The sequence below is a fragment of the Panthera leo genome, chromosome D3 (assembly GCF_018350215.1).
Source record: "Panthera leo isolate Ple1 chromosome D3, P.leo_Ple1_pat1.1, whole genome shotgun sequence".
Lineage (NCBI taxonomy): Eukaryota > Metazoa > Chordata > Mammalia > Carnivora > Felidae > Panthera > Panthera leo.
In genome coordinates, this window is record NC_056690.1 from 16,443,975 (window position 1) to 16,456,136 (window position 12,162).

The window sequence follows — 12,162 nt, forward strand, 5'->3', positions numbered from 1 at the left end:
AGGTGCAGTGACTTGTCTGAGATCACACAGCCTCTAAATGATAAACCTGGGATGTGAAACATCTGTTCATTTGAGGGTGCATCATAATCCCCTAGAGGGCTTGTTCAAACACAGATTGCTGGGCCCCACCCCTAAATTTGTGACGCAGCAGGTCTGGGGTGGAGCTTGAGAATTTGCATTTCTAGCAAGTTCCCAGGTTGATACTGCGGCTGCTGGTTCTGCAGCGCACTTTGAGAACCGCTGCCTAATCCCAGGATTTCTCCACTGTCATTATCCCACTTAGGCATGTTGTGTCACGTCCAGCCTGTCCTATTACAATAGGCTCGATTCAAAGAATTTGAAGTCTAATACAGTTCATCTAGCACTTGGCATATGTGACTGTATATTCTTAATTAACTCTTAAAAAAACTTTCACCCATTTTAAAGGTGCAAAAAAAAAAAAAAGATCTAAAGAAGCAGAAGGAAGGACAGAATCTAGTTTGGTCTTGTAGATTACTCAGAGAATGACTTTTTGTTCTACGAGGTAGTATAGTAGAAGCTTTCTGGATTAACTAACTCACTGGATTAAGAACTCCCTGAGACTAGTTCACCTGATTAAACAACACTCATCTTGCCTACCGCAAAACCCAGAACGATGCAATGCCCACAGCAGCTGGAGGACCCATTTCTAGTGTGACCAGCCACTAACTCCTCCTCCCGACTTAATGATGTGACTGTGTGCTTACCAAGAGTCAGCTGGGTTGGTGCTTCAATTTACTCCTGTTATTAAATCACGTAATTGTATGTGACAAATTGATAACAGAGAAGTGGGAGAAGAAAACTGATGTTTCTATAAACACAATAGAATGCTCTGGAAAGATTCTTTACAAGTTAGTTGGTACATGTCTTTTTTTTTTTTTTTTTTTTAATTTTTTTTTTCAACATTTTTTATTTATTTTTGGGACAGAGAGAGACAGAGCATGAACGGGGGAGGGGCAGAGAGAGAGGGAGACACAGAATCGGAAACAGGCTCCAGGCTCCGAGCCATCAGCCCAGAGCCTGACGCGGGGCTCGAACTCACGGACCGCGAGATGGTGACCTGGCTGAAGTCGGACGCTTAACCGACTGCGCCACCCAGGCGCCCCTTTTATTTTATTTTTTTTTAATTTATTTTTTTTTAATTTTTTTTTTTTTTTGGTACATGTCTTTATACAATTGTCCGAACGCATAGAATGCACTATACTAAGAATGAAGCCTAATGTAAACTATGGACCTTGTGTGATGATGATGTGTCAGTGTAGTTTCATCAATTGGAAGAAATGTGCTACGCTGGTGGGGGATGTTGATAGTGGAGGAGGCTATGCATGGAAAGGGGGGCAGGGAGAATATGAGCAATCCCTGTATCTTTTGCTAATAATTGCTGTGAATCTAAAACCTCTCTAAAAAACAAAATCAATAAGAAAGAAAAGAAAGAAGCAAAGCCCCAGCGTGACCCCAGCTATGATCTTATCGTATAAGCAAAAAATAAACTTTTGTCATGGGCCACTGGTTGTGGGGACAGTTAGTTGGGTCAGGTGTGGCTTAGACAATGAAAGATTATTGGATGGGGAGGGGAATGGGAATAGGGGTGGAGTTCTAAAATTCTGGACAGCTGGGGCCTTCAGAGCTACATCAACTTTTAAGAAGCCCAAACTAGGGGGCACCTGGGTGGCTCAGTTGGTCAAGCACCCGACTTGATTTCCGCTCAGGTCATGATCTCATGGTTCATAAGAGAGATCAAGCCCCAAGTCCCGAGTTGGGCTCTGTGCTGACAGCATGGAGCCTGCTTGGGATTCTCTCTCTTCCTCTGTCTCTCTCTCAAAATAAATAATTAAAACTCTGACGACAACAACAACAACAAAAAGCCCAAACTAGAACTCAGAGGAGTGGTTCACGTAAGAAGGATGTGGGGAAACTCTAACCAGCTGGCTCATATCCTATCGGGCTCAAAGACAAGGCTTTGGGGGTGCCTGGGTGGCTCAGTCGGTTGAGCGTCCGACTTCAGCTCGGGTCATGATCTCACACTCCGTGAGTTCAAGCCCCGCGTCGGGCTCTGTGCTGACAGCTCAGGGCCTAGAGCCTGCTTCAGATTCTGTGTCTCCCTCTCTCTTTGTTCCTCCCCTGCTCACACTCTCTCAAAAATAAATAAATATTAAAAAAAATTTTTTTAAAAGACAAGGCTTTGGCCCTACATCAAAAGATTGGTGAATGAATATATAACAATAGGTTTTTACATTAAGATAGAATATTTAAGAGTTGTATTATTTTGATCATTTCCTGTTTCAATGGACTTTCTCAATAAATGTAGCAACTTCTCATGTGATCAGATTGGGTAAGAGCTCCTACTACTGAATATTTTTTATTAGAAAAAAGAGGGAGGAGATTGTGCAGTTCTTAATTATTTATTGATTTCTATTTCCTCTCTCTCCAGCCAAAAATATCTAATATTGGCACAGCACTTTGCAGTTTATAAAACACTTCCAAGTCTATTTATTTCTCACAACTACTCTGGACAGCAGGAGTTTTTAGCCTCTTTCTACAGGTTGGGATAATGAGGTTCAGAAAAGGGAAACAAAGGCTTTGAGTAAAGTAGGGCATTCAAACTGGGGCAAGAACTTAGACTTAATCGAAGAGCCTAACTTACTCCTAGGGCACTGTGTTAGCAAAGGAATCAGAATACGAGCCCTAAGCCTTTAACAGTTGAGAAGAAGATGCCTTGGGGTGGGAGGTAGGGGTTAAGGAATAGAGACTGTGCTTGGTTTGCTTCTGGATCCTGGCACATAGTAGGCCCTTGGAAAATATTCAAGGCTTGTTTGAAGAGATGAGGAATGAATGAACGAATGGAGGGATGGATGGATGGATGAATGAATGAATGGATAAAGAAACTTGGAGCAAGTCCCCTTCTCTCTCTGGTCTCAGTTTCCCCATCTTCAACTTGAAAGCTAGAGTTCTTTTCCTTAGGAAAATGAACAGACACACACAATTTTGTACTCTATTTCTGGATGTTCATAGAACACCCTCCTAAACCCCCATTATAGATTCCCTAGGAGAGGATAGATCCATGGAGCCCTGAGTAGGAAGCTCCTGAATTTGAGGATCTGAGGCCCCTTCTAGCTCTGATGTTAATAGTTGTAATGATAACAACAACAACGATGATAATAGGATCCAGAAGTTTTGGGACACTGACCCAGGGCCAGGCACTGTGCTAAAAGCTTTGCCTCACTTCATTTCTCCAAAGCCTGACGATGCTGGCATTATTATTATCATCTCTGTTCTACAGATGAAGACATTGAGGCTTAAAGGGACTAAATAAGCTGCTCACGTTGTAAGGCAGGAAGTAGAATCTTTAGTTTCCAATTTAGCACTCAGGGCACAGAACCTCAGCACTCTCCTACCTCCATTCCAGGAGAGAATAAACCTATGACCTCCATGTGGCTATTTCAAGGCCAAACTCAAGTTGCTGTATTTGGAGAACCTATTATAAGGTAGGCAGCCATTCATTCATTCAAGCATTCATTCAACAATCATGTATGAACACTTCCTATGTGCCAGGCACAGACTTGCTTTTGGGGCTTCACAGAGATGATGGTCCCTGCCCGCAAGCATATAATTGTTTATTGCACCCTTCCTCTGATGCCCCTCATACCAGAATCACCGTGTGAGCAGTAACAGTGCAGATTCTCAGGCCCTACTCCAGTCTCTGGAATCACTCTCTGTGGTTGGAGCCTGGGAATCTGCATCTTACAAGCTCCCCAGGTGACTCTTAGATGCAGAGGTGTGGGAACCCCTGGGTAGTGGGCAGGGTGACCTAGATAAGCAAACAAGCAATCACTGCATGGAGAAAAGTTATCTACAGGGATTGTGGGGGTTGCCAGGGAAGGCTTCTTGGAGGAGTTGACCTTTAAGATGAAATCTGAGAAATGAGCAGGAGTGAATTGGGCAAGACGTAGGGGTAAGAGATACAGCAAAGAAGAAGCCAGTCTCTGCCCTTAGGGAGTTCACAGTCAGGGAAACCAGAGAGGAGGGTACCATCTAGCAGAATGATGAGCCCAGGGGCCTGTGGGAACGTGAAAGAGGCACCTGGCTTAGCCTGAGGAATCAGAAGACTTTGCAGAGGAAGTGACTGTTTTCCAATGCTTTCTCAGATGGAAGTGTCTGTTTCATCCCTTCTTGGGTGAAGAAAATGGGCGTGGAAGAGAATCCCAGCTGACTGGGAGGTGTAGTCTCCCAGGACGTTAGAGGCCCCTCTTATCAGCCGACTAATGGTGGGCGGAAGCTGATCATCCTCTAATCTGGATGCTGTTTTCACCTCCATTGTCAATGCTAAGCCTTTGTTTGTTTGAACTAAGGCCTTCTATCTAGAGTCCTTAGTGCCCAGCAGCAAATGGTGACATTTGAATAAGTGGAGGAGAATTCCTTTGTAAAAGGCCCCAAAGAACACCTGCTCCTTAGATCTACCCTATTACTCTCCTTGTGGTCCCCCTTGATAACTCATATTAAGATAGTAGTAGGATTCTGGCCCCGCCTAGCCTGCAGTCCACCCTCAGCCACTTTCTAGTTACCTGTCCTTGGACACATGTTACTGGACCTTCTAATGCCTCAATTCCTCCTCTGGTAAAGGAGGCTAATAATGGTACCTATGATCTCCAAAGAGATTTTTAAAATTTTTTAAAAATGTATTTATTTTGAGAGAGAGAGAGAGAACAGGAGAGAGAGAGAGAGAGAGAGAGAGAGAGAGAGAGAGAGAGAGAGAATTCCAAGCAGGCTCCACACTGTCAGTGCAGAGCCCGATGCAGGGCTCGAACTCACGAACCCCAAGATCATGACCTGAGCTGAAGCTGGACGCTCAACCAAATGAACCACGGGTGCCCCAAGATTTTTTTTTTTTTTAGAATAGAATGAACTTTCCTGTGAAATGCTCAGAAGAGTGCTTAGCACACAGAAGGACCAAGAAAATGTTGGGTTTAGCATTCAGGCCCCAAAGAACAGTGCAAAGTGTTGGGTATACAACAACAAGAGACAAATTAAATGCCTTCATAGAACTTACACTCTAATGGAAGAGATGAAGAACAAACCAAACTAAATAAACAGATTATGATTTGTGCTATTAGAAAAATGATACTTGAAGGGCACCTGCTGACTCAGCCAGAAGAGTGTGAGACTCTTAATCTCGGGTTATGAGTTCAAGCCCCATGTTGGGTTAGACATTACCTAAATAAATAAACTTAAAAAAAATTTTGAGCACCTGGGTGGCTCAGTCTGTTAAACGTGTGACTCTTGATTTTGACTGAGGTCATGATCTCACAGCTTCAGAGCCTGTCATTGGATTCTGCACTGACCCTGTGGAGTCCACTAGGGATTCTCCCTCTCTCTCTCTCTCTGCCCCTCCCTCACTTGCGCTCTCTCTGTCTCTCTCAAAATAAATAAATAAACTTAAAAAGAAAGCATAGGGGCGCCTGGGTGGCTCAGTCGGTTAAGCGACCGACTTCAGCTCAGGTCACGATCTCGCGGTCCGTGGGTTCGAGCCCCGCGTCAGGCTCTGGGCTGATGGCTCAGAGCCTGGAGCCTGTTTCCGATTCTGTGTCTCCCTCTCTCTGCCCCTCCCCTGTTCATGCTCTGTCTCTCTCTGCCCCAAAAATAAATAAACGTTAAAAAAAAAAAATTAAAAAAAAAAAAAAAAAGAAAGCTTAAGGGGCACCTGGGTGGCTCAGTCAGTTAAGTGTCTGACCTCAGCTCACGTCATGATCTCACGGCTCCTGAGTTCGAGCCCTACGTCGGGTGCTGTGCTGACAGCTCAGAACCTGGAGCCTGCTTTGTATTCTGTGTCTCCCCCTCTTTCTGCCCCTCCCCACCATCTCAAAAATAAATAAACCTTAAGAAAAAAAAGCTTAAAATCTTTCTTAAAAAAAAAAAGAAAGATACTTGTGATAAAGACAAAGGGATTCCTTTAAAGAAAGTGACCAGGCAAGGCCTCTCCTGGAAGGCTGATATTTAAGGGGAGGCATACCCTGTGACAGCTAGGGAAGAGGGTTCCTGGCAGAGGGTACAGCAATTGCAAAGGCCCTGAGGTTGGATGAAGTTGGCTTGTTCAAGGAACAGAAAGCCAGGCAGCTGGAGTGTGACACAGGAAGTGATGAAGGCAAGATATGAACCTGGGTTCAGTAAGACCAGGAATTTTATCAAGTGTTTTAATTTCACCACTTTGCAACAGGGTTCAAGTTCATTCAATGTTCACAAACGTGAATAGAGACCTAGAGTCTGACTGAAGTGGGAGAATGGCCTCGATCACAGGTGAGGTTTATTTTACTTATTTTTAATTTTTTTTATGTTTATTTACTTTGTGGGGGGAGGGGAGAGAGAGAGGAGACAGAGAATCCAAAGTAGGATCCACGCACGGTCAGGGCCTGAGGTGGGGCTTGAACCCACAAACCGCAAGATCATGACCTGAGCTGAAGTCAGTAGCTCAACCAACTGAGGTACTCAGGCACCCTCACAGGTGAGGTTTATTATTTTTTTAATGTTTTTAATGTTTATTTATTTTTGAGACAGAGAGAGACAGAGCATGAATGGGGGAGGGTCAGAGAGAGAGGGAGACACAGAATCCGAAGCAGGCTCCAGGCTCTGAGCTGTCAGCACAGAGCCGGACGTGGGGCTTGAACTCACAGACCATGAGATCATGACCTGAGCCGAAGTCGAACACTTAACCGACTGAGCCACCCAGGCGCCCCTCACAGGTGAGGTTTAAATAGACCTCTCCACCATAGTCATTTGTACCAATGTCTGCCAACTTCAACACAGGTAATGGCAGGAACAATGCCATGTGCATAACGGGGGGAGCAGATGGGGTTAGAAATTAAGGAGAGGAACTGACCATGGGCAGGCCAGGCTCCCTTCTCTTCCTCCCCTGCAAAGGCTACAAATAGAAACAAGGTTATAGGTGCCATTTAAATCAAACAATAGCTCTATAGGGTGGGCCCATGGGGGACTTCTAACTTATTTCTGTCTGAAGTTTTTACGACAGGCATATATTTTTTTGTCATTAGAAGAAGAACAACAGCAAATAATAATAAAAATCTTCAAGGTAAAAAAAAAATTTTTTTTAGAACAATTAGTATTTGTTACTGTGCTGCCTGTCATGAGAAATGCAGACATAGGGGTGTGGCAATTGCCTGGCTACAGTTTAAGCTATAGCTATGGAGTGCAGGAAGCTGTCAGATGAAAACAGAAATATGACATTATATTGCATGGTAGAGAGTAAAAGTTGTGTTGAAATTTAAAGAACAAAAATCACTTTGTTTAAGAAATATTGATTAAGCACTGTGTTTGGTGTTGATACATACAGGAGTAAGCAAGATATATAAGGTCTCTGCTGGCACGGAGCCCCCGAGCTATTTAGAAGTTAGGGAGATGGGGAGTGGAAAGAGCACTCCTGGCAGAGGGAACAGCATGGGCAAAGGCCCCGAGTTTGGAAATAAAAACAGAAACAGATAGAAACAGAAAGAAAGCTAGCTCAGAGGCTGAATGAGGTACCTTTGTGAAAATAGTGGAGATGGGCAGTGATTGTATCCTTCAGGATGGTGGAGTGAGAATAAGTGTTTTAACCTGAGGGAACAGGAAGCCATTGAAGGGTGGCAAAGGGGAGAGGTGGTATAGTCAGAGTTGCACTTCAGAAGGGTCACCCTGGCTGCTAGGTGGAGGAGACTGGAGGCAGTGACGCTGTAAAGAAAGAGATCAGCCTGGAGGCTACTGCAATAGTCCAGGGGAGAAAGGATAGTGGCCATGACCAAAGCAGGGATGGAGAAGATGAGACATTTCTAAGGTAAAGCCCAGTTAGTTAGTGGTTGACTGGATGCAAGGATGAAGGAGAGGGAGACAACGAGAAAGACTGATCCCTACTTTGTTAGCATGGGGACTACATGGATGGTGGCGCTGTTATCAGGCTTCCTAACCAATGGCAAGAGATGCCTGAAATTAATAACCTAACAGGAGAGTCAGGCAGGGAGACAACCATCCATCACACGCAGTATAATCAACCGTGCAAGAAGAGAGAGGCCGGCAGGGCCTCTAGGGGCAAAAGAAGGAGGGCGGATGGATTCTGGCTGGGGAGCCTCAAAGGGCCAAGAGATCACAATAGATGGAGCAGTTGGGGAGAAGCTGGAGACAAGAGGCTGGGAAGATGACATATGATATGGAGCTTGGAGAAGACCTAGGCGGTTGAGACCGAAAGTGGGCAGAGATGCCTCCAGGAGGCCCTACGTGCCTATCAGAGGACTCCCACTTTGTTCTAGAAGAAGAGGACTTGGTCCTTCCTGCATTTTAGAAAATCAGTGGTATGTAAGAAGCAGTAAAAATAGGTGATTGTCTATGCACAGAATATGTCTAGAGGATTCATCAGAAATCTTTAGTATGCTAACCTTCTTTGTAGCGAAACTGGGTGGCTGGAGGACAGGGATGGGAGGTGGCTTTTCCATTTATTTATTTATTTATTTATTTATTTATTTATTTATTTATTTATTTATTTATTTATTTATTTATTTATTTATTTATTTATTTATTTATTTATTTATTTATTTATTTATTTATTTATTTATTTATTTATTTATTTATTTATTTATTTATTTATTTATTTATTTATTTATTTATTTATTTATTTATTTATTTATTTATTTATTTATTTATTTATTTATTTATTTATTTATTTATTTATTGTAATGTGAGCCATGTAGATGTATTATCTATTCAATACTTCAATACTTAAATAGTTTACTAAGAAAAAAGCATGTACTGGGAGATGCCTGGCTGGCTCAGTCATTGGGGCATGCAACTCTTGATCTCAGGGTTGTGAGTTCAAGCCCCATGTTGGGCCTAGAGCTTACTTAAAAAAAAAAAAAATGAACTGGTGGAATGGAAAGACTGGAGTCAGACAGCCATGCATTTGAATCTTGGCTCTGTCAAGTTTGTCTTTAGTTGTGTCAATTTTTGCATCTTTGAGGCCCAGTTTCCTCATCTGTAAAATGGGGATAATAGTACTTCTTACTTTATGGGTCGTTGGAAGAATTAAATGAGATAATATATATCGAGTGCCAACACTGCAGTAAGGATAGGTTAAATAGATGCTATTAGTATTAATAATTTAATGGTAAGTTAAATGAGCACACACCTGCTCCAAGGGTAATCTCAGTTTGACATACAGAGGTGGGTCAAGGGAAGTGATCGGGATCAAACACAGCTGAGGTCTGTCTCTTTAAGTGAGCACTACCTCTCTAAGCCACAATGACCCTCCACTGCAAAATGGGGATGCTAACACAACTCCCTCCTAAGATCAAAGAGCTACTGGGTGGGGACAGTCAATGCCAAGTGCAGCGCCATGTGAGTTATGAGTTCTGAAGATGAAGATTTTCAGAATGATCTCTCTTTCTCTCCCCTCATCCCCCACCCCCGGACCCAGGGGGCCTTTTAGTCTCTCTGCTCTGCCCCCCACTAAAAGGTGAGTTGGGAGAGGTTCGGACATTCTCTAGGAAGTGAAGTTTTTCTCTTTTTGTTCAAATCCAGGGAAGAAACAGAGAAAGTTTCAAAGGCAAGGCCCTAAGGAGGAGGCCTGAGCCTCAGGCCGGCGCCCTCTATCCTTCTCCCAGGTTCCCCCACTGTCTCTCCTTCAAGGATCCTGAGACCAACAGCCACGTTGAAGGTCGCAGGCACATCTCCAGCCAGACTCATGGGCGGTGCCCGCACATGCGGAGCCTGCCACCCACAGGGAGAGAGCGGTACTGCAGGCGCGGGTGCCAGAGAAGCCCCCATCCAGTCCCGTTTGTGTCAATGTTTGTTGAGCGCCTTTTCCGCACCAGGCGAAGGGGTCCCTGTCCTCATGGGGTTTACAGTCTGATGAGACAAATACCAGCAACAGAAGTGGTGATAGCAACTTCATCTGCTTTTTGGTGAAAGCCTTTGTTTTTATAACACAAGTAACATATATTGTAGTAAATTTTAAAAGAAAACGAATACCCAGACATTACTTCTGTTAACATATGAGTTAAAAATCCTTACAGTATTTTTGTGCATTTTACAAAAAAAAAAAAAAAAAAGGGAAACACACATTTCTTTAAAAAAATTTTTTTTAATGTTTATTTTTGAGAAGAGACAGAGCACAAGTGGGGGAGGGGCAGAGAGAGAGAGACACAGAGCCTGAAGTAGACTCCAGGCTCTGTGCTGACAGCTCAGAGCCTGACTCAGGGCTCAAACCCATGAACATTGAGATCATGACCTGAGGTGCAGTCGGATGCTTAACCGACTGAGCCACCCAGGAGCCCTGGAAATACACATTTCATAATATTTTGTAGCCTGCTTTGTTGTGTTCAACAGCTTTTTTGAGATATGTTTCACATAATATACACCAGCTTTGCTTTTAACTTAACAGTGGACGGTTAACAATAATGTAAATTACCATTTGTTGAGCAAGGTGCTGAGATTTTTTTAAGCTTATTTATTTATTTTGAGAGAAAGAGTGTGAGCAGGGGAGGGGAAGAGAGAGAGAGAGAGAGAGAGAGAGAGAGAATCCTAAGCAGGCTCTGGGCCATAAACATGGAGCCTGATTCGGGGCTCAAACCCACAAACCCTGAGATCATGACCTGAGCTAAAACCAAGAGTTGATCGCTTAACCGACTGAGCCACCCAGGCACCCCCTGAGATTTTTTTTTTACACACGTCGTCACATTCAGTCCTCCCCAAAACTATAGTAGGTAAGTACTAATATCTTCTTCATTCTGAAATGAAGAAACCAAGATACAGAAAAGGCGAGTGAGAGCTGCCTGGCTGGCTCAATCAATGGAGCGGTATACTCTTGATCTTGGGGTTCGGGGTTGTGAGTTTGAGCCCCATGTTGGGCATAGAGTTTACGTGAGAGGAAAAAAAAAGGAGCGGGGAGTGATTTGTCTGGTAAAAGCAGCAGAACCAGGATTTTAATCCAGCCTTATCTGAGAACCTAAAGTCTTTGTTTTGTTTTGTTTTTTAAGTTTTTGGTGTGTTTTAGTAATTGCTACACCCAACATGGGCTCAAACCCACCACCCTGATTTCAAGAGTCTCATGCTCTTCCAACTGAGGCATCTAAGCACCCTTGAAAACACAAGTTCTTAACCATTTTGTTCTGCCTGTTCTGTTACGGCTGTATGGGAGTACAGAGGAATCAGAAAGGAACGGGGAGAGCTCTCCTGGAGCTTAGGGTGGAAACAAGGACATGGAATAGTCTTCATGCATAGTATAGTGAGCTAAAACATCACTGGGAGACCAGAGCAAGAGAGCACGATGCAATCAGGAAAGGCTGCCTGTAGGAGTGAGGACTGGGTGGGGCGTGTGCAGACAAAGATGGCCAATAGGGTGGGGAGAGCATTTCCAGCCAGGAGGAGCCAGCCTAAGCAAAGCCACAGGTACAGATATGTGTATGAGCACAAACCAGTAAGGGAAAATAATTGAGCACCAAATCCTATGGGGTTAAAGAGGTGGATGACGCCTGTGGTCCCTGCTCCAAAACCTAACTAGGCAGAGGGTTGGGGGAGCTGTAGAAATAAGTAATAGTTACCCTTCACTGGGTGCACCCCACATTCCAGGTTCTCTATAGCCCTGGAAGATTGGCAGTTACTAGCTCCATTTATAAATGAAAAAAGGAAGGCTCTGAGAGATGCCTTGCTGTTGATCCTCCGCGTAGGGAGGACTGCGGCCAAGAGAGTCAACCCAGGAGGCAAGGCTCAGCACCGCCGCCCCCCCCTCAGAATCCAGTGCCCTAACCTGCAAGCTACACTATTCTGCCTGCCTTAATTGCCCCAAAGAAACAGACTTCCGGGGCGCCTGGGTGGCTCAGTCGGTTAAGCCTCCGACTTCGGCTCAGGTCACGATCTCGCGGTCCGTGAGTTCGAGCCCCACGTCGGGCTCCGTGCTGACAGTTCGGAGCCTGGACCCTGTTTCAGATTCTGTGTCTCCCTCTCTCTGACCCTCCCCCGTTCATGCTCTGTCTCTCTCTGTCTCAAAAATAAATAAACGTTAACAAAAAAAATTAAAAAAAAAAAAAAAGACTTTCACAGCCAGTCCCCTGTGCAAACCTCTCGGGCACACTACAGTTAGGCATCTTTCTAAATTGCAAAGCTGATTATCTC